Below are 25,462 nucleotides of genomic sequence, written 5' to 3' on the forward strand. Positions count from 1 at the left end.
GTCTTGGTGGCTGGAGAGTGACTCAGGATCAAATAAGGATGCTAGTTACTGATACTTAAAAAAGAGACCCACGTCTCATACGGCTAATATTTCCTAAGAGCCTGGTATGTGCCTGGCACTACCTAACTCTGTATGTGTCAATCTATTGCCTTTTCTCAATAATGAGCATCAAGATGGCAGAAAGGCAGGAAAATAGTGTGGCAGCTAAGAGGACTGACCCAGGAGCCAGGTTGCCTGTGTTTGCTCTGGCCCTTGCCAACCTGGACAATTTACTTAACCTCTTTGTGCCTCAGGCTTCTCCTCTCTAAAATCAAATAGTAGTATCCACTTTGTAGATTGGTTTTAAGGAGTAGATGAATTACGGTTTGCATAGCATTAGAACAGTGCCTAGCAGCTAGGAAACAGCATATCTGTATCTATACCATTAGGTCAAAAAACAAAGAAGGCTGTTAAGTCCCATTTTACAAAGAAAAAAGCAGAGACTTAAACGTAGTACTTTTTCTTTGGGGGTTATTGCATTGCAATTACAAATATTGGTGTAGTTATAAATAAGCCTTCTAAACAAAACAGCAATATAATAACTCAACAATGTGGAGATCATGAATATATACATATGAGACAACTAAAAAAAGTGTCCTAACATTATGCTAATGGGCACTTGAAACTTAGAAAAACATGGCCAGTGACAGCATTAGATGTGGGAAAAAATTCTGTATTCAAATAATTTAGAGCTGAAGATGATTTGTTCTGCAAAAATGTGTTAGATGACTCACAAAGTTATGACAAAGACACTGATGTTAACACTGCATGTGAAGAAATTTGAACATAATTATTTCCAAAAAGTGAGAGTGAAAAATGAACTTTCTGGGCTTCCCTGGTGGCACAGTGGTTGAGAGTCCGCCTGCCGATGCAGGGGACACGGGTTCGTGCCCCAGTCTGGGAAGATCCCACATGCCGCGGAGCGGCTGGGCCCGTGAGCCATGGCCGCTGAGCCTGCGCGTCTGGAGCCTGTGCTCCACAACGGGAGAGGCCACAACACTGAGAGGCCTGCATACTGCAAAAAAAAAAAAAAAAAAAAGAACTTTCTAAATTATTTATGTAATTTTAAAAATAGTAATTAAATATTAGAGACATTTTCACCCACAGCCCTAAAAGTTTATATATGTAAGTTAAGTCAAAAGGTACTCTTAATTATCTCGTTGGGAAAATGGAGGATTGCCTTTCATTTGGGGTCATATTTTATTCAGGTTGACGTGTAACATGCTCCATAAGAGACAGAGGTAGATTACAAGCCAGGGGTGTCTGACTTACAGACTCACCCTCTGAGAGGCAGAACAGTATAAGGATCTAGAGCATAGACTCTAAAGTCAGATGGATATAAATCTCATTTCTGCTCACCTAATAGCCGGGCCTTCAGCAAGTTAACCTCTTTAGGCCTCAGTTTCCTTCTCTATTAAATGGGGATAATAACAGTATCTACTTCATAGAGTTTTGAGAATTAAGTATATACATTGTCACTTAGAGCAGTGCCTGGCACATAGTAAGTTCGCTCTCAATAGATATTAGCTATTGTTTCATATTCAGTGAGTAAGACTAGCTCTCTAAATACCAACTTGGGTTGTTGTACGTTAATTCTATAAGTATTAACTATTATGAAATGAATAAACATTGGTTTTCTTTATGAATAAATACCCACCTCCCCATATGAATTTTATAGTACAAGAGAAGTCTTGAGGAATTTGGGAAGGTAGCTAAATATATATCTCTTGTTAATATCAGGGTCAACAATTTCTAAAGCCAACTTTGAGCTATACAATAAAATAGGTCTTATTCCATCATAGTCACAGATGTACTTTCACCTCCCCAAAATGTGTTTTGTTTTCAACTAGATTATTCAATAGGTGTGGTTCTGAATGTCTGTGGAATATTTCCAAAAATCAAATCCAATTCCAAGCAAGGACTTCGCCTGATGACTAATTTTGAGGAGACTGATATAAACTGTAGTACGCATTTTCCAAAGTATTTTTGTTTTAAAAATATACACTATTCAACAATTTTGATGTACTTTTATACTTAAAGATTATTTGAATTTACTTTATGATACCTCCAGTTATTCATTAATTCATAATTATAAAAACTTTTCAACTGTACATTACAAAAGGAAACTGACATTTTTACAAAGAGACTTTTTAACCTAAAACCAACATCTTTGAAGCCATATTCCAGTTTCTGGCTTGAATTCTTTCATAAAATATCGAAACTGTTTTACAGTATTTTCTCTAGCATCTCCCTAACTTATAACTTCTAGAAAAACTTGTTTTGTATACAAATGTAAAATGTTAATGAAGCATATTCTATCCAGGCTGACTTTCTAATGGTACTATTTTTAAAGTAAGACTCTTGAGGTGGTTGCTTTGATTGAACAAGAAGAAACAGATGTTTCTCTTATTAGAGACAAAAGAAGACTGGTTTAATGAATGTTGAAAAAAAGTAAGTATTTAAAATATAGTCACAAACCAAGATGTAACATCTGTTTGAAAATGCTTCAATAAAATTACAGTGACTAGAGTTTTCAGTCTTTTGCTCAACATTTAATCCTGAGAGAAAACTCTCAGAGACTATAAAATTCGTCTTTAGGTGGTTACAGTATTCTCTGAGGTGTTACTAATATGTCTCATAAGTTATCAGTTACCTATTTATGCAATAAGAAAAAATACATCTCTATGTAAATATGCCACATACTATTACTTATATTATCTTTATAATTCCCATAAGGAAATCAATCCAATTTAATCTTGCTCACTTTTACACATCAATCCAAACCATATAAATATGGTCAACTGCAATCAGAGAGAACATGTAATACGATACTTGGGTAGGCACAAAATACTTTTATTTTTTAAGTTGAAGAAATTGTCAAATGCTCCTCTGTATTGGTATAGACAGACGTCACTTTGGAATGTCTTTGCTCTGAAAGAACCACTTGAATGGAAGCTTTAAGTTAGAAATACACATTGGGGAAGGCCTACTGCATGACATTTTTTTTGTGTTGCTAGATATGACTCCATCACTAATTTAATATGTAGAATCTTAGAGATGGGATGAATTCTTTCCTTTCAGGCACTCAGAATCTTTTGAGAAAGAAAGAGCCCAGATTAATAGATTTTATTACCTTGTCTGTACCTTAGAGTCATTTGGGGAGCTTTAAAAGTTTCACACCGAAATTGCCAAATCATTGCTGGGAAATTAAACTTTTAAATAAACAGATATATACGATGCAATCCTAGTCAGAATCTCAACACTAGTCTTTGTAGAAATAAAAATAGAAGATTCTAAAATTTATAAGGAATTTTTAAAACCTTAAATATTCAAAATTATCAAAAAGAAAAACACAAGTAGAGGACTTATCATCTGATTTGAAGACTTGTTATAAAGCTATAGTATTCCATAAAGAAATCAGAACCGGACCCAAACATATGTGATCCATTGTTTTTTGGCAAAGGCTCTAAGGCAATTCTATGGGGAAAGAAAAGGTGATTTTGTGTTTGTTTCTTTGTTTGTTTTGTTTTATCCAAAAACTGGTGCTGGAACAACTGGATAAATAAAGGGAAAAATGTATCTCAATTTCTTCTTTACTCAACACACAAAAATTAATCCTAGATGGATTTTAGACCCAAAAATAAAAACCTAAGTATAAAGCTTCTGAAAGATAACATAGAGTATCTTTAGGACTTTGGGGTTAACAGAGATTTCCTAGAGCAGGGGTCCCCAACCCCCAGGCCAGGACTGGTACTGGTCTGCGGCCTGTTAGAAACAGGGCTGCAACGCAGAAGGTAAGTGGCAGACGAACAAGCAAAGCTTCATCTGCCACTCCCCACTGCTCACATTACCCTTGAACCATCACTTGCGTTACTGCCTGAACCATCCGTCCCGTGCCCCGCCCCCACCCCCCACCCCCAGTCTGTGGAAAAATTGTCTTCCATGAAACCGGTCCTTGGTGCCAAAAATGTTGGTAACTGCTGTCCTAGAGGACATCAAAATCACTTGATAAATTGGGCTTCATCAAAATTAAAAATTTCCACTCATCATTAGACATATTAAGAAAATTCAAGGCAAGACAGAGACTAGAAGAAAATATTTGCAACATATATATCTGAACATGGAGCATACTGAAATACACTAAAAGCTCTTGTAAGTCAATAACTGGAAGACAAAAATGGGCAAAAGTCATACCACAAATAAAGGTAAATTAAATACCCATAGCCACGTGAAACATTTCTTGACATTGCTAGTCATCAGGGAAATTAAAGCAACAATGACATACAATTTTACACCACTTCAGTGGCTAAAAATTAAAAGGACTAACTAGGACCTGGATCAATGTGAACTCTCATACATTGCTGGTGGGATGCAAAATTGTACAGTCCCTTCGGAAAACTCTGATAGTTTTTAAATAAAGTTAAACATATATTAATCCTATGTCCCAACAATTTCCCTGCTAACTATTTTCCCCCCAAAATCAAAATGCACATTGCAAAAATATTTGTACGGGAATGTTTCAGCAGCTTTACTCATAATAGGACTAAATTGGAAATAATTGTATAACCATACAGTGTGTACTCAAACAAGAAAACGTTGCTAAGTAATAAAGAAGAATGAACTAGTGGTTTGGACATCACTGTTTTGCATGAAAGAATGTAGACACAAAAAAATAGTATACTGAATGAATCCTTTTATAGGAAATTTTAGAACAGGCAGAACCAGTCTATGGTGATAGAAATCAGGACATGAGTTGCCTATGTGGGGGAGGGTGCACACGGGCATGGACTGTAAGAGGCACAAGGAAACTTTCTGAGGTAATGAAATGTTCTATATTTCGACTGGAGTGTTGGTTGCATAAGTATATATATTTATCAAAATCCACTGAATTGTGCTCTTAAGATCTGTGCGTTTCACAGAGTTGATTCTCATTCGTGGATTCAGTACTTGTGTATTCACCTTATTGCTAAAATTTATTTCTAACCCAAATCAATACTGTGGTGCATTCTGGTCATTCACAGACTCACGCATGAACAGACCGGTGAAAAATTGGAGTCGCTCGACTCACAAGTTCCCAACTGAGGTCAAATAAGGCATCTCTTTGCCTTCTTGTTTCAGCTCTTATCCTGAAATCAAGTGTTCTTTTCACTGTATACTTAGTGCCATGTTTTTTTGCATTTTTGTGCTTTTTGTCAATTTTGCCATTTAAAGTGGTCCCCAAATGTAGTGCTGAAATGCTGTTTAGTGTTCCTAAGTGCAAGAAGGCTGTGATGTGCCTTACAAAGAGGAAATGTGTACATTAGATAAACTTCTTTCAGGTATAAGTTATAATGCTGTTGGTTGTGAGTTCAATGTTAATGAATCAATCATATGCATTAAACAAGGTAACTTTAAACAGAAATACATAAATCAAGGTTTGTATTGATGCAAATACAAAAACAAGGTTATGTATTGATGCAATTGTTGTGACCACAGGTTCTCAGGAACCTAACCCTGTATTTCTTGTACGAACAATGGTTCAGTATTCACTAATTGAGTATTTGCAATAACTATGCATAATATAACTATGATGAATAATGAAAACCAAATGTATTTTGTAATTTTTACCTCAAAAATATATAAACATTTAAAATCAGATAAAAGGAATGATGATATTCATTTTTAAATTCATCTAAATTTTATCCAATGCCCACTTTATACTTTGTTTATTGCATTATCAAACAATGAGAAACCCAATATAGAACACACCATCATTTGCTACTAAACAGGGGAAACCCAATGAGACTCTGTATGTTTAACTTTTGGATATCAATATTTTAGGAAGTTAAAAAACTTAAAATAACTACTCCAAGACTAAATTTTCAAGTAAAAACCTCTAAAAATTGTTTCAACCATTACTGATTCCCAGCCAAAAGCCAAAGATCATTATACTTCAAAATCTCATTCAAAGATTTATGACCATTTTAATGACGACTGTTTTCTTGAGACAATCTTCCAAAGCAAGTATCTTTAGTAGTAATATGATTATGTGAATATCATCTTCAATACATCTTATCAATCTAGGAGTCCAGTTCATGTACCAATTTTGGCATTTACATTCCTTCATTCCAGTGTTTTATCCTCTCTTGAATATAAAATGTAATATAATTGCATTAAATAAGAAGCTGTTGCTAATTTAAAAGAAGATTTTAATTCATAGGACTTCTGATTAATGTACACATATAGATAAGCCCAAAGATACAGTGTGGTATAGCAGTTAAGTGTCTGGGTGTCATTCATACCTGGATTCAAATGCCAACCACACTCCTCCATTCATGTATAAATACATGTTGAGTACCTACTATTTCCCAGGCACCATGTTAGCACTAGAGATACAGAAGTAAGTCTGAAATAATCTCTGCTCTAGCAAAATCTAGCTATTTTCCTGTGAGCAAGTTATTAAACCTCTCTGCAACCTGGTTTCTTCACTTACAGAAGACATAATACTATGTCAGAAATTTGTTATAAATAATCCATGAGTTATAATATATAGGAGCCACCTTATACTATCAATAGTTAGTAGCAGTTTTTATTTTATCATTATCATTTTTGCTGTACAAAGACAACTACATGTATATATAAAGAAAATAACTTTCAAAGTTCTACAAAAGGAAGACATCATATTTTGTGAGTTGTGCATGTGTCTACATAGGGCAGATAAAGGCATATTAAGCAGTGGTAGCTTAAATGGATTTCAGATCATAAGCAGAGAACTTTTATAATTTTTTTCATCTTTAAAACTTATTGAAGAAAATTTGGAAAATAAAGTATAATAAAGGAAAAAATAGATTCATTACACCAAGAGACATTACACTTAGTATTTGATGTCCTTTACTCTAGTTTTTATCATAACTGCAAACCATTCAGATTGCTGTGATGCTATGACTAAAGGTGAACAAGTACAAAAGGAAGAAGCAAGTGATGATCACCATCTGCTAACTTCTGATTTGTGCTGATGGAGATTTGGCAGCCTTGTCCTTTCAGTTTCACCTTTCAGAATCTAAGGAGAATAACATGGAAATTTACCTCCACTAGCCTAAGCTCTTCTAGAGTTTTATTCTGAACTCATTTATTGATTTCCTACCACGTAATTGGCATTGTTTTAGGCACCAGGATATAATGGTGAAGAAGAAAAGGTCTTGCCCTCTTGGAGCTTATATTCTTATGTGCAGAGACAGACAGTAGACAAATAATGAATAGGTTAATAGGTACAATTTCAGATGGTGATAAATGTTATATAACAGAAATAAAACAGATGTTGTGATAGAGAGATTCATGGGATAAGACTAATTGACAAGGGAGAACTCTCTGAGGAGGTGACAGTGAATCTGAAACCTAAAGGATAAGAGGAGGCCAGTCATGTGATAATTTGATGCAATCGCCCTGAAGGGAGACACGCTTGGTGTACTGAAGTACCAGGCCCTAAGATGACTACAGTGGTTTGAGTATAGAGATTAAGGGGGAAGGATTGAGAAATGGGAGGAAAAAGATAGGCAACAGTGTAATAAGTTAAGGGCCTTGTAAGTTGTAATTAGAAGATTAAATGTTAAGTGTGACAGAAAACCTATGTTTTATGCACAAAGTGGCATGATGCTATTTTAAAGATAGACGCTAGCTACTGTACAGTGAATGGATTTAGGCAGGCAAGAGTGAAAGGAGGGAGACCTATTACGAAGCTCTTACAGTGGTTAGGACCAGACGACAGAGGCTTGGACAGAGGTTAACAATGAGAAAAGTGGTCAGACTTGTCATCTACTTCAGAAGTACTGTTGACAGGTCTTTTTTTATATATAAAGCTATTTATTTATTTTTAGCTGCATTGGGTCTTTGTTGCTGCGTGCAGGCTTTCTCTCATTGTGGCGAGCGGGGGCTACTCTTCACTGTGGTGTGCAGGCTTCTCACTGCGGTGGCTTCTCTTGTTGCAGAGCTCGGGCTCTAGGCACATGGGCTTCAGTAGTTGTGGCTTGTGGGCTCTAGAGCACAGCCTCAGTAGTTGTGGCACACGGGCTTAGCTGCTCCGCGGCATGTGGGATCTTCCCGGACCAAGGATCGAACCCGTGTCCCCTGCATTGGCAGGTGGATTCTTAACCACTGCGCCACCAGGGAAGTCCCCTGTTGACAGGTCTTACTCATTAATTGGTTATCAAAAGTTAGAGAAAGAGAAAAATGTGTGACTTAAGCAACTGAGTGGAAATCAAAGCAATTTAACTAAGTAATGGGAGACTGGGGAAGCGAGTTGTTGTTTGGTATGTCCATTAGGCATCTAAGTAGAGAAGTCGGGAGGTGGTTGTGTATTTGTGTCTGGAGCCCAAGGAAGAGTTAAGGTTTGGACATAAAAATCTGATGTCATGAGCATAAATCATGGGACTGAATACAGTTACGAAGAGAGAGCTTTGAGATAGAGAAGAGAGTTTAGGTTGAGTCTTAGAATGCTCTGAACTTGAGAAGTTGGAAAGAGGATGAGGGCCCAGGAAAAGAGACTGGGAAAGAGTACCAGTAAAATAGGAAAGAAACCAGAAGAATGTGATGTTAACGAAGAGACTAACTCAAGAAAGAGGGACTAGTTGAATCTTTTAAGTGCTTCTGAGATATTAAGTAAAACAAGGACAGGAAGTGGACATTAGATTTGGGAATATGGAGGTCGATGATAATTGGAGTGGGGTGAGCAGAATACAGCAGGTAAGGAGTGAGAATACCGAATCCTTGAATGGTTCAGCTATACAGGAGAAGAATTCTGAGTAATGGTGTATGTTGAAAATCTGAAGAAAAGTATGAATCCTGTCCTAAGAAAAATCCTTATTAGTATATATCCAAAATTTTTATGTAATGTCAGGGGTTTAGCTCTTCTTTCAGGTTAAGAACCTGGTTTATACAACCCTTCATCTTCTACTTGCATCACTGACTTTATTGGGCAATGAGAATACTATCAATTCATTTATCCTTTTCAGATTCATTACTTTTCTTACTTTCCATTTTTTACATTTAATGGCTTATAAGTTATATTTTCTGTTCCTTAATTTTTTTTAACAAATATGTCAGTTATTTATTATTAAATATTTATTATTGTTGTTTAAATCACTGTTTTGTTTCTGTCTAAAGTAGAAAGTTATAGTTGTGAAACGATTATTATACAATTTTGGGAAAATAAGTTATCATTACTAATATTACAATTCATTTCTTAAATCTAAATTAACTAAGTTATATTTAGTCTTTTATCTTTGTTCCACGTATGTCTCAGATAAATTGCAATATCATACAATTTTTCCCTAAAGGCACAAAATCATCCCTATTTATAGGAAATCGACATTGCCTAAATGGCAAGGACATTCAAATCAATTCCTCTTTTTCTGGGGGAATACCTATGTGAAACATTGTAGAAAATATAAAAATAAATATGATGATTCCTGGTCTCAAAAAGTTTGCCTTATTGTACCATCTAATGAGGTTTAAATATCTTTACATACATTTTTATAATTGCTATGAAACATTTCCCGATATTTTATAAACTGGAGTGAGATGGCTGAGGAAAAAGAAATGAAAGATAAATGAGGAAGGCAAAATGTAGCTGAGAAGATTTGGGGATCCAGCTAGGGATCTTTGACAAGAGGTGATCCCAAAGGTGGGCACTCCCTTGTTGTGCACAGCCTTACTGTAATATGCTGTTAAAACTGTTGATCCCCCATCTTCCCGGCTAGCATAACCCCACTCGTGAATATTAGAATGATTACAGAGTACCTTATCTCATCCATGTCCCAAAGGCACATTGTTCCTGTCCTCCTACACATTAGGGAGAAAATAGAGCTACATGACACTATCAGTCAATGACTGTTTTTCTATTCTGTCCCATCGGTATTATAAAAGTGATGTAAAAAGAATATCTTAGAGAAAGAATACTAGGAACAGCATAAATGAAGATAATAATAGCAATTTAGCCCAGGTTAATTCTTGAATCCATTTTCTCATTTTTCTAAATTTTGATAATAAAACAAATTCAAAGCTTAAAATTAACAATTGTCAGAATTTAAGATTAGCTTTCTTTAAAACAGTACATATAACAAAATTCCCTCTTTTCTTCTAAATATTTTTCAAAGTCTTGGTTTTATCATAACCATAGAGAGCTGTGAACGTAAGTGGTTTTGATTAAAACAGAGCTTTTTTTATACCTGTGTGTGCTGGGTAACTCCAGTGAGAAAACTGTGTTTAATTTAGAGAAGTTATCCAGACATTCACGGGTTCAGAAATTTTTGAGTTCAGAGGATAATCACGAGCAGAGTCCTGGCATGGAACAGATATCTTAAAATATTATGTTCAGGTATATTTTATGATTTGAATATAAATCATTATTTTTAAATTGCATCATAAAAGGCATAATAAAACCACAGTTTCTCATTTCAGATAATTCTGCATTACTCCCCTTTAACAGAACTTTGTTTTTATACTTGCCACTGAATAATTTTCACCCTTTACTCAAAGGCAGGGTCTAGTTATTGTACCTAGGTCACAAACATAGGCAAAGATTCAGTCCCTACCTTTTACAAGTAGTTGTTTTTTTGCCAACCTCTCTACTACTTGTTCTACTATGTGACTCCTAGTGTGAGAGGCAGCTTCTGTGTGTTTCAGCTCAGTATCATTTCCTCCAACTGGACTACTCAAGAGCATTGAATCATGAAGGGCATGTCTCCAGATATTTATAAACTACTCTCTCCTGCAATCTTCAAGTCAACAATCCTTTTTGAGTGTCAACTGCCTTTTGGTAGGTTTTCTCAGCCTTTGTGGCAAAATGGGAGAGGAAAAATGCTACAGGTAAGCACATTGAAATCACACTTGTATAAAAAATGTTTCATATATATTTAGGTTACAAATTTATTCCATCCATCCTTTCTTGTGGATTTTAATCTGGATAAGATAAGCATCGGATAAGATTAAAAATTAAAAATATTTTAAAAATTAATATATTATTAGAGCATAAATTTTTTAAACTGCTGATTTATTTTTTAGTGTGGTTTCATGGATTTGTATTAGGTACACAAGTTGTGTGTGTGTGTTTGTATATATGTGTGCACATATGTGTGAAATTCACTACAGGACACATAAGACAGGAGGGCAGTGTGATACACTAAAATAGAGGCAGATTAGAATTGGGATAGCATGGACACTAATATTACAATTACCTCTCTGGCCCAGAAATCTTTATCAGTAAAATGAATGATTCATACCAGTTGATTACAAGATTCCTCTCAGCTCTAGACACTTAAAATAAGACTACAATACATTCATGTACTGCAAAGGGGAATAGAAAAACCAATGACAATGTATCAATTAAAACTGTTATGTAGAGCATATTAATAAAGCAAATACTGATATAACTGAAGTTGTATATTTTGGTCTATAAGTCTGTACTTGTCCTGCTGGCTGACTCTAAGCGTTAAACACAATGGTCATGGACCACTCAAAGTACATGTAAGAGACTTTGCCTGAGATGAAAAGAGAAGAATCCACGCTGAAAAGACAGACAGTCATTTGAATTTTGTACTATAGTGGACAGAAGATGGGGGCCACAGATAGCTTCATGGAAACATGAGAGTAAACTGATGGCAGACCAACTTGGAGGGTGGATCCAGCACTGTAGAAGGAATTAAGATCTTTCACTGTTTCAATTCTGAAAGAGAATTCTTTGCCACTTCTGTGATTTAACGTAAGAGGTAGAGTCCCAGAAAATACTGGCAAATTGAAAATAGAAGTAAGGCTTTTGGCAAGAGCATCTGTCCTTTACTGCAGAAATTCTCTGGAATACTAATAAAGGATTAGAAAGATGTCACACAGCAGAATCCCACACAGGGTGTTACCTGAGGGAATCTGTGGTAGATTAGATGCCTTACAGTGCTAAAATTCTATATAAACATCTATCATTTTCTTATTAACAGGGCATATCCTATATAAAGATAACATTAGAAATAGCTATACATGGATTTTTTTCTGTACCATATAGCACAATCCTGTTTTTTAGTAGTTATTTATTGAACATTGTTTAGCATTGGTTGCTAGATGGGCAACCCTCTAGTTAAAATCAATTACTGACTTTAGAAGCAATCTGGAGTGTTGGTAATGGTCTGTCTCTTGATCTAAGTGAAGATTACATAGATGTGTCCAATTTTTCAAAAACTTCATTAAGCTGTACATTCATGATATGTGCATTTTCTATATGAATAATATATTTCAATAAAAATAAAGCAAGATAAGAGTCTATGTGATGTATAACCTAATTGAAATAAGTAAAATTGTAGACAATATTGAGGCCACTATTATCTTTAAAGAGTCGTGAGATAAATGTATACAGAAGCCATCAAAAAATTATGAAGTATGCGCACAGTTGTCGAATATTAAAACAATAGTAATTTAGAAAATCTGATAGCTATTCATGTCATTAATTTAACATGAATTGTGATGTAAAAGAAAAATAAAGATTATTGGGGGACTACAACCATGTAAAGACTTCATAAAAATTCTGAGGTGGACTTCAGGGCACTTTCAAGGGCTTTTAACTGTGATGTCATTTTTCACATTATGTCTAATTTCATTTCTAAACTTAAGGGCTTTCCTGTCTTTTGATTAACTTATCAACCATGATTATGGCCCTTTCATGTCTCAGAGATACAGGGAATGCAAACTGCTTTCACTCATAGGAGAGGAAAAAAAGCCCTCTGATATAAAAATATTCACTTTCTTTATGTTTGCTTTCTCTCTAAATTTTAGAGTGTCTACCACTTTCCCTTTTAAATTTTCACTTTTAGGCTTTGTTTGTTTCCATTTTTCTTGAGTTCACTATCTCTGTATCTTAGACTTAAAGGTAAAATAAAATGGTTCAAATATTCTAATGCTCAGATCTCATGAGCTCACCATTGTCACAATTCACTTAGTTTGAGAACTGTCACAATCTTGTTTCTGCTCTCAAATACCTGAGAGAGAAAAATTTCATCAGAAACTATGGCTCACAATAGCAGTGATTCTCCATGAGAGGCCAAGCCTTCGCGGTTTAAATCTGAAAAAGCATACATGACTTGAGAAAAAAAAAATCATGTGGCTGGTAATTAATTTATATAGATTATACTGTTTATACACAGAGTATACACAGAACATACTATATTCATATTACATACCATAAACACAAAGCATACTTCTAAGACTAATAGCTAAAGCCAGTGTACCCTTTGTAGGTAGCTCAGTCCTTAGTAACTGTACTAAGCATTCACACCTGCTAACAAACCCCCAAGGCAAAGCCACCATCTCTGAAAAACGAGGAGGAATAAGAAGACAGACTTCAGGGAGAAGGTGGAATCTGATAAGTAGCTCTTGGTCTGAAGTCGACTTTAGCCTCTAACCTCTCTCCTTTTGGAAGAAGGGGTTCTTTCCCTCCTTCAACAGAGATTTCACAGGAGGATATCTCTGCCCCCAGGTTTAGAGGGTGATGAGCTCCAATAGCCAGTAGCCTACCTGCCCATGATCATATCAATCAGTCAAGAGAGGGGACTCTTGGTCAATTCACTGAGAACCAATTCTCTAAAAGTTATCAAAAATAATTATCCAAAGAATCAAATCATGAACAATTCACTAAATTCATCAAACTTACAAATTTATCAGGGAACTGTGTTAAGGAATATTCTTCTAGAATATATTCTGTGAATATGAATATATTCTTCTCATGAATATATTCATGAATATATTTGTCTTAAGTAGGTTCAATAAATGTGAATATATTAGTAGAATTTTAAGGGTTATTCAATTTATCAGAGGCTTAGGGTCACAGGTTCAGTGTTTTAATGAATATATTCATTAAGAATATATTCATGAGGAATATACTTATGAACTAAATCATGCCATGAATATAGTGAAAGAGGATATAGTCAGTGAATTCTTTCATTCACTCACTCAATATTATGGTATAGGTAATGCCCTAGACATTAGGCTTATATCAAAATCAAAGCTCCTGACCTCATAGAGCATAGATTATTAATACATCTATTGCCTTTAAAGATTAGTCTCTAAAATAAGTTTTTCACAAATACATTTTGTAAATTTTGTGAATTCACCTGCTTCCAAAGGAGATAATCATTAAGTGATGTTGGGGACTCCTACATCACATGCTTATGATTTATTATAAAAATTTTGCACCAGAAGTTCATAATATTGGTCTTTATCAGCCTTTATTTATTATGAACTTTGAAGAAAGTTACATGTGAACATTATAAAACAAATAACTAGTCATTCTGTGGATAACCAGAGCTACTCCCCACTTTGAAAATGAACAAATGAGTAAATCAAGACTCAAAGAGTGAGAGTCCTGCCAATATCAAGCAATAAGTTGCGAAGTTGGAAATAAGACCCAGGGTTGTGGATTTCAAGTCAAAGATTTCTTTTCCACTTTCCAGAGCTGCACTTATTATCAGTATTACAACTTTGCATTTTCCAAAATCTGAGTGTTCGTAGCTGGACTTAACACTGGTTATTAACTCAAATTTCTAAAGTAACAGCCGACACATTGCTATATTTAAAACAGATAGCCAACGAGGACCTACTGTATAGCACAGGGACCTCTGCTCAACATGCTGTAATAACCTAAATGGGAAAAGAATTTGAATAGATACATGTATACGGACAACTGAATCACTTTGCCGACACCTATACAACATTGTTTTAAAAAAAAAAGATATCTTACTTTTCGTTTCATTAGACTTGTATTTTCCAGCAGCATTTTTTTAAGCAAATTATGGTACACATATAATACACCTGAGCAACTTCTATGTTAAAGCGTGAAAATAAGGTTAATGTGAGTATAACAGTTATGGTTACTAACTCTTGTTTTTAAGCAATGAATAGCTTCATTCAGTAACACATTAGTCTTTTTTGTGTTAGCTTCCTGAGAAAGAGAACAATGAAGCTGCTTGTGTTAAGCTCTGTGTGGCTTTTAAAAGAGAAAACGTTCTTTCCCAAAGGGCACTACAAAAAAAAAAAGAACTAAGCCGAACATTGTTATTCTGTGAGAAAGACATCAAAACAAAATGAAACTCTTGGCATTTTAGTGGCCCCGTTTGCATTTTACTGAGCACGACTTCCACCGTGGTCGCTGGAAGAGATGCCTGAATATGAGGCAGATCTGCTGGAGGCTGTCTTACCTGTTTTTGTCTCTGAACTGAGCAAAGGCACAAAAGGGCTTCTGTTATTGTTTTCCTGTGCCCAAGTCAGTTGTGTATTTCTTACCAACGAGTTCTCAAAAAGAACTCGAACAAACAGAAATTGGACACTGGGCCCTCTTTTCACTATTGATTTTGTCTGTTTATAAACAGAGGTTTTTCAACGTTGGCCACGTCTCGGCTCAAACAAAAACGTATGGTTACACGGGGCACAGTTTACAATCAGCTCTGTTCAATGGGAAAACAATCAAACGCTATTTACATCGTTTAAAAAAAGGGAATGGAGGGCTTCCCTGGTGGCGCAGTGGATGAGAGTCCGCCTGCCGATGCAGGGGACACGGGTTCGTGCCCAGTCCAGGAAGATCCCACATGCAGCGGAGCGGCTGGGCCCGTGAGCCATGGCCGCTGAGCCTGCGCGTCCGGAGCCTGTGCTCCGCAACGGGAGAGGCCACAACAGTGAGAGGCCCGCGTACCGCAAAAAAAAAAAAAAAAAAAAAAAAAAGCGGTGGGGGAATGATCACTTTGTTTCTGTGTGGCGTTGAATTAGTTCATCGTGCTACATAGACAGATATTAAGAACAAATCCTATCCCTTTACTCAGGCGGTGCCTGCACCTGTGAGGACAGACCTCTTTCCAACACCTTGTAAATATTAACATATTCCACTCTGACTAATAAAGCTTAGTAATAACGTCACCGCTGTAAGGACGGCGTCATCAATGATTTCATTCTTAGAGCATTTAAACTGGCGAATTCCCAGGATGGTCTGGTGATGCGGGGAACCCATGGAGAGCTTGTCACCGGCGAAGCCCGTTAACAATTCTCGGGAAATAAAAATAGAATCTGGGTAATAAGATAAAGCCTAACCTTTTTTTCTCTTTTCCTTTGCGCTTGGTCTAGTTCCATTCGCTCACAGGGGCCGCGAGCAGAGGCCTCACACCCCGGCACTTCAGAACGCAGTTCCTGGTGAAAAATGGCTGCTGCCCTCACCTCAGCTCTGCGGGCCGTGCGCAGAAGCTCTCAAGATGGCCGCGGCAGCGGGCCTGCACAGAGACGCCACACCTAGCCCTGGGAGCTGGGTCAGTGAGCAGCCCGCCCCGCCTACCCCGGAAAACTCGGCCCCTCCCCCTGCGGACAAGATTAAAGCAGCCCCGCCCACAGCCTGGCGGGTTGGGGAGAGCATGTGCTCTTAGAGCACAGCTACCAAACTCAGGCTCGTTTTATTGGTGCGGCAACATGGGGCAGGAGGATCCTTGTTGACTTTGGAAGGTCATTAACAAGCTTACCAGGATTATAAATGAGTAGTGTGTGGTATGAGGGTGGATCTTCTTGGGACTGGTCTACATAGCAACACTAGGAGCCCAATTAGCATGAGTTTTCTTTTTAATTAGGCACTGTATAATCAAAACTATAATTTAGCCCCTATTATGTTATGACAATGAGGTATTAAGAAGGTAGAATAAGTCTCTCCCTCAGGGAAGTTAGATGCTAGATGAAAATGTGTTCTATATGATTATTATAACCTATTGGCATAAATGTAAAGAATAGTGACAATGAAACTTTCAGGATCTGGTGCCTAATTTTATCAAATATTTACTGATGTCTACTATGAGAAAGGCATTCATTTTCATCAAGATTTATCTTCTCTGGTTTGAGTCAATGTTTTAGGAATGAATGACAGTCTCACCTTCAGTTGTTCAAGAAGTTAAATCGTGATCTACTTTTTCCTTTGAAAAGATAATTTTTAATTGGATCATATTTTTAAATATTATCCTGTGCAGAACTTTTTAATGCATTATCTGAAATTTAAGTATATCTATCACTAATAAATTTATGTACATTATAACATGTTGAAATGTAGATAAGTATTACTAACATATTTGGCATAATATTATAAAGGTTCAGAGTAATTAAATTTGTTGTTAGTTATTTAATCATCTTCATTATAATTCTTATTTCAAGTATATATTTTTGGATGTGTCTAGCAAGCTATGTATAATGATCTATATTCAAGATAGAAGCTAATTTATATTTATTGACTCTTACAGTAAAAAACTGTAAGCTCCATTCTGTTAGAAGGGCAAGGTTATAAAATCCTATAGATGCAAAATTATAAATTTCACTTATTCATAATTTTAGAATCATTTTTAAGGTAATTGTGCAAGTTTTATTACTTAACACCTTATGAAAAGATTGAAATACTTTTAAAGGATTCATTATAAAACCAAATTTTATTGCTATATTATGGAGAAAATCATCATGCTTTTATTAATTTTCAGTAGGAATGTTTCATTTTCCTTTATAAAAATGAAAATTTCATTCAATATAAAATTGTATAAAATATTGTTTTTCATTTCAGTCATTGAATCACTTGATTTTATACCTACCGAGGTCATGGTTGAGAGAAATGGTAACTTTTTTCTCCTACATTTGTAAGGAGGTGAATGATTAAGGAGGAAATAAGAATGATGCTGCCTCCAAGAAAACATGAATGATTTTACTCATTCAACAGATATATGATTTTTCTGTAGTTACAAATTCTGTTGAATGTAGGGGATAGGGACTATTTGGAACATTATCCTCGACTTTAGAGATACTGACTTTTGGAGGGTACATGTGTGTAAATTAAGTAAATATTGCTTAGTGCTAAAATAAAGAACTGACAATTAACTTTGGAATGCATGGCTTACTTTCTCTTTTTTTTTTCTTTGTTTAATGTTCAATTTATTAAACTCATGAATCTAATACCCCAAACTGAAAATGAATTTTTTCTTGGGGCCTTTAAATATTGATTACAGATTTATTAAGCGTGTCATTTTAAAAAGTTTAAACTAACTGTAATTATATATTTAGAACAGCTGATCCTTTTAAACACTTTGAAACCATAATTCACAAACATATAAAACAAAGGCTACAGAACTTATTGTTATAGTTTCACTTAAATTTACTCTAAAGCATCAATATCATAGGTTTAATGTCTTTCTTATTTCTCTTCTTGTTTTTCTATATTTGTTCTTAGATACCCTCAGAGTTTCAGCATTATTAATTTTATTCCTTTCCTTGGGTCATAAAATTCTTAGCAGATCCTGAAGAAAAGATTACCTTATCAGAACTGCCTAGATTGCAGAACTTTGGTTTATTGACTGACTAATTCTTGATCATACTTGTTTCTCTCAAGGTGATTCTAACCCAAACCACCTTTCTATATTAAGCTTTTCTATAAAAGCTTAACTATAAAATTAACTATAATTTTCTATAGTTAAATTACACCTGTTAATGCCAGTGCGACTATTTCAGGCCTTATCTTATGCGTAGGGTTTTAATTTTGCAACCTAGTATTTATCTCTGACTTTAAAAAAAAATATATCACTTGGCCATTGTTATATATAACCTATTATCTTGTCATAATCAAGTATTGATTTTTGTGTCTTAGCTTTATAAAGTTACACTTCCCTTATTAGCATTGAGATTTAATCTCTTAGGGGTTGAGAGATTAAGTCTGTGTAGTTAAGTGTTCCTCGGTAGGTCATCTGGCAAACGCTGTGGAACCCCCTTTCAGGTTGGTTATTGTGGGTGCCCACCCAAACTGAATAGTCCTTCCTGTTCTTGGCATCTACATTTTCTGGGGCTATTTGACTTACAGTGTCCAGTGTTTATTCTTAACAGATAAAGCAGACATATGACTGTGCTTTATAAACATACAAGATTCATAGAAGAAATATCAAACCCTCTTAAATATTAAAATCAATAAAAAATAAACATGATCTATTATAGTCACTACTTTCTATTACAGTAATCTTTCGGGCAGGCTTCATAATAACTTTTCTATTTTGAGTCATTTTGAATTCATGGTCTTTCACTAAACTCATCTTGTAAACCGTGATGATGATTATGATGGTGATGGTGGTGGTGATGATGATGGTGACGGTGCTTTTGATGCTCAAGTTGTAACTTCATCCTAAGAGATGCATCTTTTTTTAAATAGGCAAGAGTAAACTATAGTGTTTAAGGATGCACATTTGGGTGATAAAACCAAAAAAACAAAAAACAAGAAAGTCATTATTATAAAAGTGAGGATATGAAGAAGGGGAAGGGGGTGTGATCAGAATGAAGCTCGTGGAAGGAGCTTATGGAATAGGTGGCAAAGTTCTATTTTTTGACCTGGGTAAATATTTGATTTGTGTGCATGTTATATCTGCTCTATTTGTATAATAGTAATTTTATTTAAAAATCTGTCACCATATGGTCACTGGGGGGCCCTTTATGTTGACTCCTTTATCCTTTATACACTGCCCCTAAAAAATATGGAACGCTTCACGAATTTGCGTGTCATCCTTGCGCAGGGGCCATGCTAATCTTCTCTGTATCGTTCCAACTTTAGTATTTGTGCTGCCGAAGCGAGCACTGGCTTACTTTCTTTTGAGGGCATTAGGGAGAAGTTTCATGAAAACTTCATGGAAGAGTTTCTATTATTGGAAATGGATGGTAAGGCTACTTGAAATGAAGGGATTGTTAAGAATAAAGGAATGGAAGTTTAGCAGGTTATTTTGTTTGCATGATTTCTGCCCCTTCCTGAGCTCCTTGAACACATAAATGAATATATATATATATATATATATATATATTCATGAATCCCCAGAGCTAAAATGCTCACTGTATGTTTGCTGAATGGATAAATGGACTACGTGTCCTTCAGTAAGAGCCCTTTGCATGCAGGAGATATGACAAGAGGTACTGGTTGAAGACAACTCATGAAGGACTCTGAATTTCAAGTTAAGGAGTTTGAACTTCATTCAGAAGAAGTTTATGAAGTGAAGAAGTGGCACAATTAGAGATTTCTTGAGAAGGTAAATCTAGCAGCTCTGGACTGTAAGTAAAACAGAGACTTGTTACAACATCCCCACAATAAAGATGTTTATCATGTGCATGTGCAAAATTTTAAGATAAATTTATATTAATTATACTTAGAAACATGAATTATCTCCACTCAAAACCAAAAATCAGAGGGAGACAACTCAGAAGTTCAAATAGGATTAAGCTAGAACTGTTTTATTCCCATTTCGATACTCCATTCCGTGATTTATTTCTGAAAAATTAAACTCATCCAGTCTTATCCTTGCCTCAGTAATGTTATGGCCCTTCTGTTTTTTGTCCCCATCTAGCTTTTGCTGCTTTTCTGAATTGCTCTAACATTCGCCAAGGCTTATTATTGTATATCTCTGAACTCTCCTGCTATGACTATATAAATTGCAATCTGATTTTGAGAGAGTCTTAAGTGTTCCTATTTATATTTCAGCTACTCATGCATAAACTTGATTACAAATTATGTGTACATAGCCATAGTTAGTGAATCCTCAAAACATACTGCAAGCACATTGTATTTCACTCACAGGAACAACAGAATACTGGCTATCATTGGTGTTTTATGAAGATATATTATTGAACCACAAAAAAAATCACGAGATGAATGGTAACAGCACTTGCACTTCATCCCTGAAGGCACTGTGGCACTGTCAGTTAAACACTGGTGAGCACAACTTAGTTCTGATTTCTAACTGCATTATTGTCACCACTGGCAACTCTACCTATTATAGGATAAGTGGGTTCTTCCCAGGAAGCCCACAGGGCTAAGTTGCATTGCACATTCTGTTCTTATGTATAGCATCTGCGCTTCATTCATTTTTTTTCTTTGTCAATTGAACTCAGCATTAGAAAGAGTATTTGCTTATAAACCAAATGCATATATAAAAGTATATCAATGCAAAAAAAAACCCCAACATAGTCATTAATATTGCAAATCTGTTCTCAAAACACTAGAATAGCTTATGAACTCCCAAACACACTTATATTTTAGTGAAATGTTATGTCGTTACAGTAGAAAACAGTGCTTCAATCTAATGAGTATACAGAGAAAAATTGTATCTATATTAAGACCATTTTTCTCTAATGTGAGTTCCAATATGGGCAGCAAATTTGTGTTTTCATTTGTTTGTGTTTGGAGGCTACGGTCTCTGGAACATAGCTGTGACAGTGGTTGCTTCTCTTAAATCAATTTACTCTATGCCAGGGATAAAGAAGAGTTATTTAATTCAACTTACAAACGTTTTATTGGTCTTAATTGGGCTTAGAAATGTGTACTTGGGTTACAGTTCTGTTTAAAAGATGTTGCTCCTCGGGCTTCCCTGGTGGGGCAGTGGTTGAGAGTCCGCCTGCCAATGCAGGGGACACGGGTTCGTGCCCCGGTCCGGGAGGATCCCACATGCCGCGGAGCGGCTAGGCCCGTGAGCCATGGCCACTGAGCCTGCTTGTCCGGAGCCTGTGCTCTGCAACAGGTGGGGCCACAACAGTGAGAGGCCCGTGTACCGCAAAAAAAAAAAAAAAAAAAAAAAAAATATATATATATATATATAGTCACCCAATTCATAGATCATACAGAACAAAATGAATAAAAACACCCTCTTGTGGTGTCTGCCCTTCTCATCTATGGGACAGGAGGAGCCAGAAAAGAATTTCTGTTAAAGAAGAAGGCGTCTAACAGACGTGTAAATACAAGCTTGCATTTACATGATTTTGAGTACCAGTATAACTGAGCTTTCTGGGCTACATAAGGAATCGTTATTTTTCTCAGACTCTGGAAAGACTGGTCCTGTTGTTATGAAAAACCCTTGAAATAAGGGTCACTTAAGAGTTTACTCTGAAAAACAGTGATATGATGGAAATGCTAAGTTAAGACAAGGAGATGCCTAAACCCAAAATGTTCTATTAATTGGAAATGAGTGTCTTTGGGGGAAAAAAATGCATAGAGAGGCTTGCGTTTGTCACTGTGTCTGTCTAATGCTCCCCCCTTCCAAAACAGACTTCACCCCGAGTTCGCGCTGAGGGGCGGCCATAGGCGGCCATGTTTATACCTCATGAGCTTGCATCGCGGCAGGTAGACCAAAAGGCCGCCACTTCTGCATCTGGCAAATAGGGCCACCACGATGTAGAGCCTGGAGAAGGCACCGGTCACATTTTTTTCTACTTAAATGGTCTCCCTGGAGTTAGGCATTCCTCAGCCCAGGCTGCCCATTGACAGTACCCTTCTGAAAATAGATTACCAAAAATGATTTTGCACATAAATCTTCCCCATGTCAAAGATTCCTGGAATCTAACCGGATTCAAAGAGACCGCTTACCCGAGGCATCCCAGCTGAAAGAAGCAGACGTAAAACCTATAATACAAACATTTGAGCCTTTTCCAGGAGTAGCCTGTGAATCACAAGTGCTGCAATCACCAGGTCATTTGTGTGAAATGCAAACGCTCAGCCTGTACCCTGAGAGGTTCTAATTCCCGAGGTCTACGGTGAGGCCTGTGGGTCCTGATGAACAGCCAGGGCTGAGATCCATTGCTGGAGCAGGGCCATCTCATAGAAACATAGAGCAAGCCACAAGACAAGGCACATTTGCAAGTTTAGATTTTCTGGTAGCCACACTTAATAAAAGGATAAACTGGTGCTTAATTTTAACAATATATTTAATTTAACACAATATATCCAAAACACTCTTTTAACATGCAATGAATGTGAAAAAGTTACTAGTGAGATATACTGCACTTTTTTTTTTGCATAGGAAGTCTTTGAGTTTTTCAAGCACTCCATAGACCCATGTGGCCAGCAGTAACCTACTGGATAGCGCAGACAGAGAAGGAAGTTGGGATTTTCTGCTTTCATTAAAGCTATTGTGAGTCCTAAACCAGCCCCAGGCTTGAGTTACCAGAGGCTACATTGGTCTTTGTTATTCTTCCCTCTTAACCCTGAAACTCCATATCCCTCATCCCTACCACTTTTACCTACTAAATTCCTATCTGTCGTTAAATTTCAGCTCAAATAGAACTTCCTCTTGCTTGGTTGCCCTAGCCTCTCTCATCCCCCAACCCTGACACCACGAAAAGCAAAATAAACATAGCAAACAAGAATGCTATTATCTATTACAGTTGTCAACTGAAAAAACTGCACAATGTGAGAGCTGTGAGTTAAGTTTATCGGGGGCAAAATGAGGACTGTAGCCTGGGATGCAGCATCTCGGAAAGCTCTGAGAAACCACTCTGGAGAGATGACGAAACTGCAACAGAGAGCAGTTGTGTCTTGCTCAAGCTCAAATAACTGGTGGTGGAACTGGAGGTATTTGAACCTCTTAGCGCTGTATTAACAGCAGAGACTCTGAAGTCAAATAGCACTGACAGTTACTCATGTGTGTGACCTTGGGCAAAAAGTTTAATCTCATGGTGACTGTTAGTAAAATGAATTTTTTCTCCCTCCTAGGAAATAAAATATTACGCCTGTTTTCTAAAATTACATAAATCAAGATGCTCAAAACATTAAAAAAAATGTAAACAAAACCCTGGGTACCTAGTTTCCTGTTTCCTTGTTATATACTCTCAGAACACTGTGTATTTTTCATAACACTGTCACGGTTGGCTATACATTTATTCCTGTGGTTGATAATTATTGACTGACTCCTTCTCCCTGAGGGATGGTGCTCTATCTGTATCTTGCAGAGGATGTATATTCAAAATAATTATGTCGACTAGGCAAATGAATTCCTAGTTCTTGAAATGAGCCTTGGAAGATTCATATATATACATACACACACACACACACACACACACACACACACACACACACACACACACAGGGTATTTCTTTTCCAAACCTTAAGGGCCAGAGGGAAATTTAATGTGAGGCTAACTGAGCTCACTTATGGGACCACCATGAGACTGGACATTGCTAGGAGTTTTCTTCTACGGAGGGAAGCCAGGTAACATTCATTTCTGGTAAATTGCCTCACGAGATCTCAGAAAATAAGGGACCTGAGCCTTGAAGGGTCTAGTAATTTGTTGTGAGTTTTTTCTCATTCTAAATAAAGATTCTACCTTATACTTAATTTTGTTTTTGTAATCCGGTATTCCTTTTTTGTAAAGAGTTCCCCAAACTCCAAATTGTATGACGCTTCATGTTCCACAAAGCCTGGATCTATCCCTGCAGAGAATATAAAAGCTTTAATCCTTTGATCATTTTGTATATGAGGAAAAAATTCAATCCTTTTCCAAAAATTTGGATTCTAATGCTTTGTATTGTAATGACTTTTCTTATCAAAGTGAAGGGTCAGCACCAAGGAGGCTACATACAGGTTAATGGTGCCAGATTTCAGGGGAGAGTGAAGGGGTGTGTGCATGGGGAGGGTGCATCCCACTGCTGCTTTTTTTTTTTGCGGTACGAGGGCCTCTCACTGTTGTGGCCTCTCCTGCTGTGGTCGGAGCACAGGCTCCCGACGCGCAGCCCCAGTGGCCACGGCCCACGGGGTCAGCCGCTCCGTGGCACGCGGGATCCTCCCGGACCGGGGCACGAACCCGTATCCCCTGCATCGGCAGGCGGACTCTCAACCACTGCGCCACCAGGGAAGCCCCCCACTGCTTCTTACACAGCCCTAAATACCATTCTGTGAAGACCAGAAAGACCACAGGGCTGACACCAGATTTTCCTTGGGCAAATTGTACTCTCCTTCATTAGGTTAACTTCCCTAGTTAGAACTGAAGATTGGAGGGCTAGGGAAATGAAGATTTGTATAATCGGAAACATATTCAGCAAATACAAAATTTAGGGGAGTACTATTAAAAATTAAGTGCAGCTTGCATGGTGTTCACTCATTCACACAATAACTGAATTCCTACGAAATACAAACAGTTCGGTAAGTGCTGGGGGTATAATAGGAGGCGAATGGATCCCGTCCCTGCCCTCAGCAAGTCTAGAGTCAGAGAAAGTATCACTATTACAGGAGTTCAGAACAACAACAAAATGATAACCCTGGTTGGTGTGGTTAGGTAAGGCTTTATATAGAGGGTAAATCTTGAAATATATTTGCAAGGAGAGGAAAAATGTGTACAGTAAACATGAAAGGAAACAGGATCCTAGGGGAGGACATCACCATCAGAATTAAATTAATAAAATAATCTTACCATTTTCTCTATCATTCATTGTGTGTCATCCAATGATACCAAATAATAGGACATCATTAATAATGTTTCTATTACCTTTATTGTTATCTTTTAAATAAATGTCCATGCTTTTTTTTTAAACTTTATTTGTTGCAATTTTTGAAGTATTACAGGAATATGTAATGTTCCTAGACTTAATAAATATAATTTTTATAGCAGGAATAGG

The 25,462-nt window shown here is 36.6% G+C and overlaps 1 protein-coding gene and 1 non-coding gene across 3 annotated transcripts in view; both read right to left on the reverse strand.

The window, feature by feature from the left end:
- Nucleotides 1-25,462, reverse strand: part of CNTNAP2 (contactin associated protein 2) — a 2,019,732-nt gene that overhangs the window by 955,831 nt on the left and 1,038,439 nt on the right. The window lies entirely within an intron of this gene.
- On the reverse strand, nucleotides 19,563-19,669 carry LOC117198090 (U6 spliceosomal RNA). The gene has a single exon (XR_004479027.1). It is a non-coding gene; the product is annotated as a U6 spliceosomal RNA (small nuclear RNA).

Source organism: Orcinus orca, chromosome 9 (assembly GCF_937001465.1).
Source record: "Orcinus orca chromosome 9, mOrcOrc1.1, whole genome shotgun sequence".
Classification (NCBI taxonomy): Eukaryota; Metazoa; Chordata; class Mammalia; order Artiodactyla; family Delphinidae; genus Orcinus; species Orcinus orca.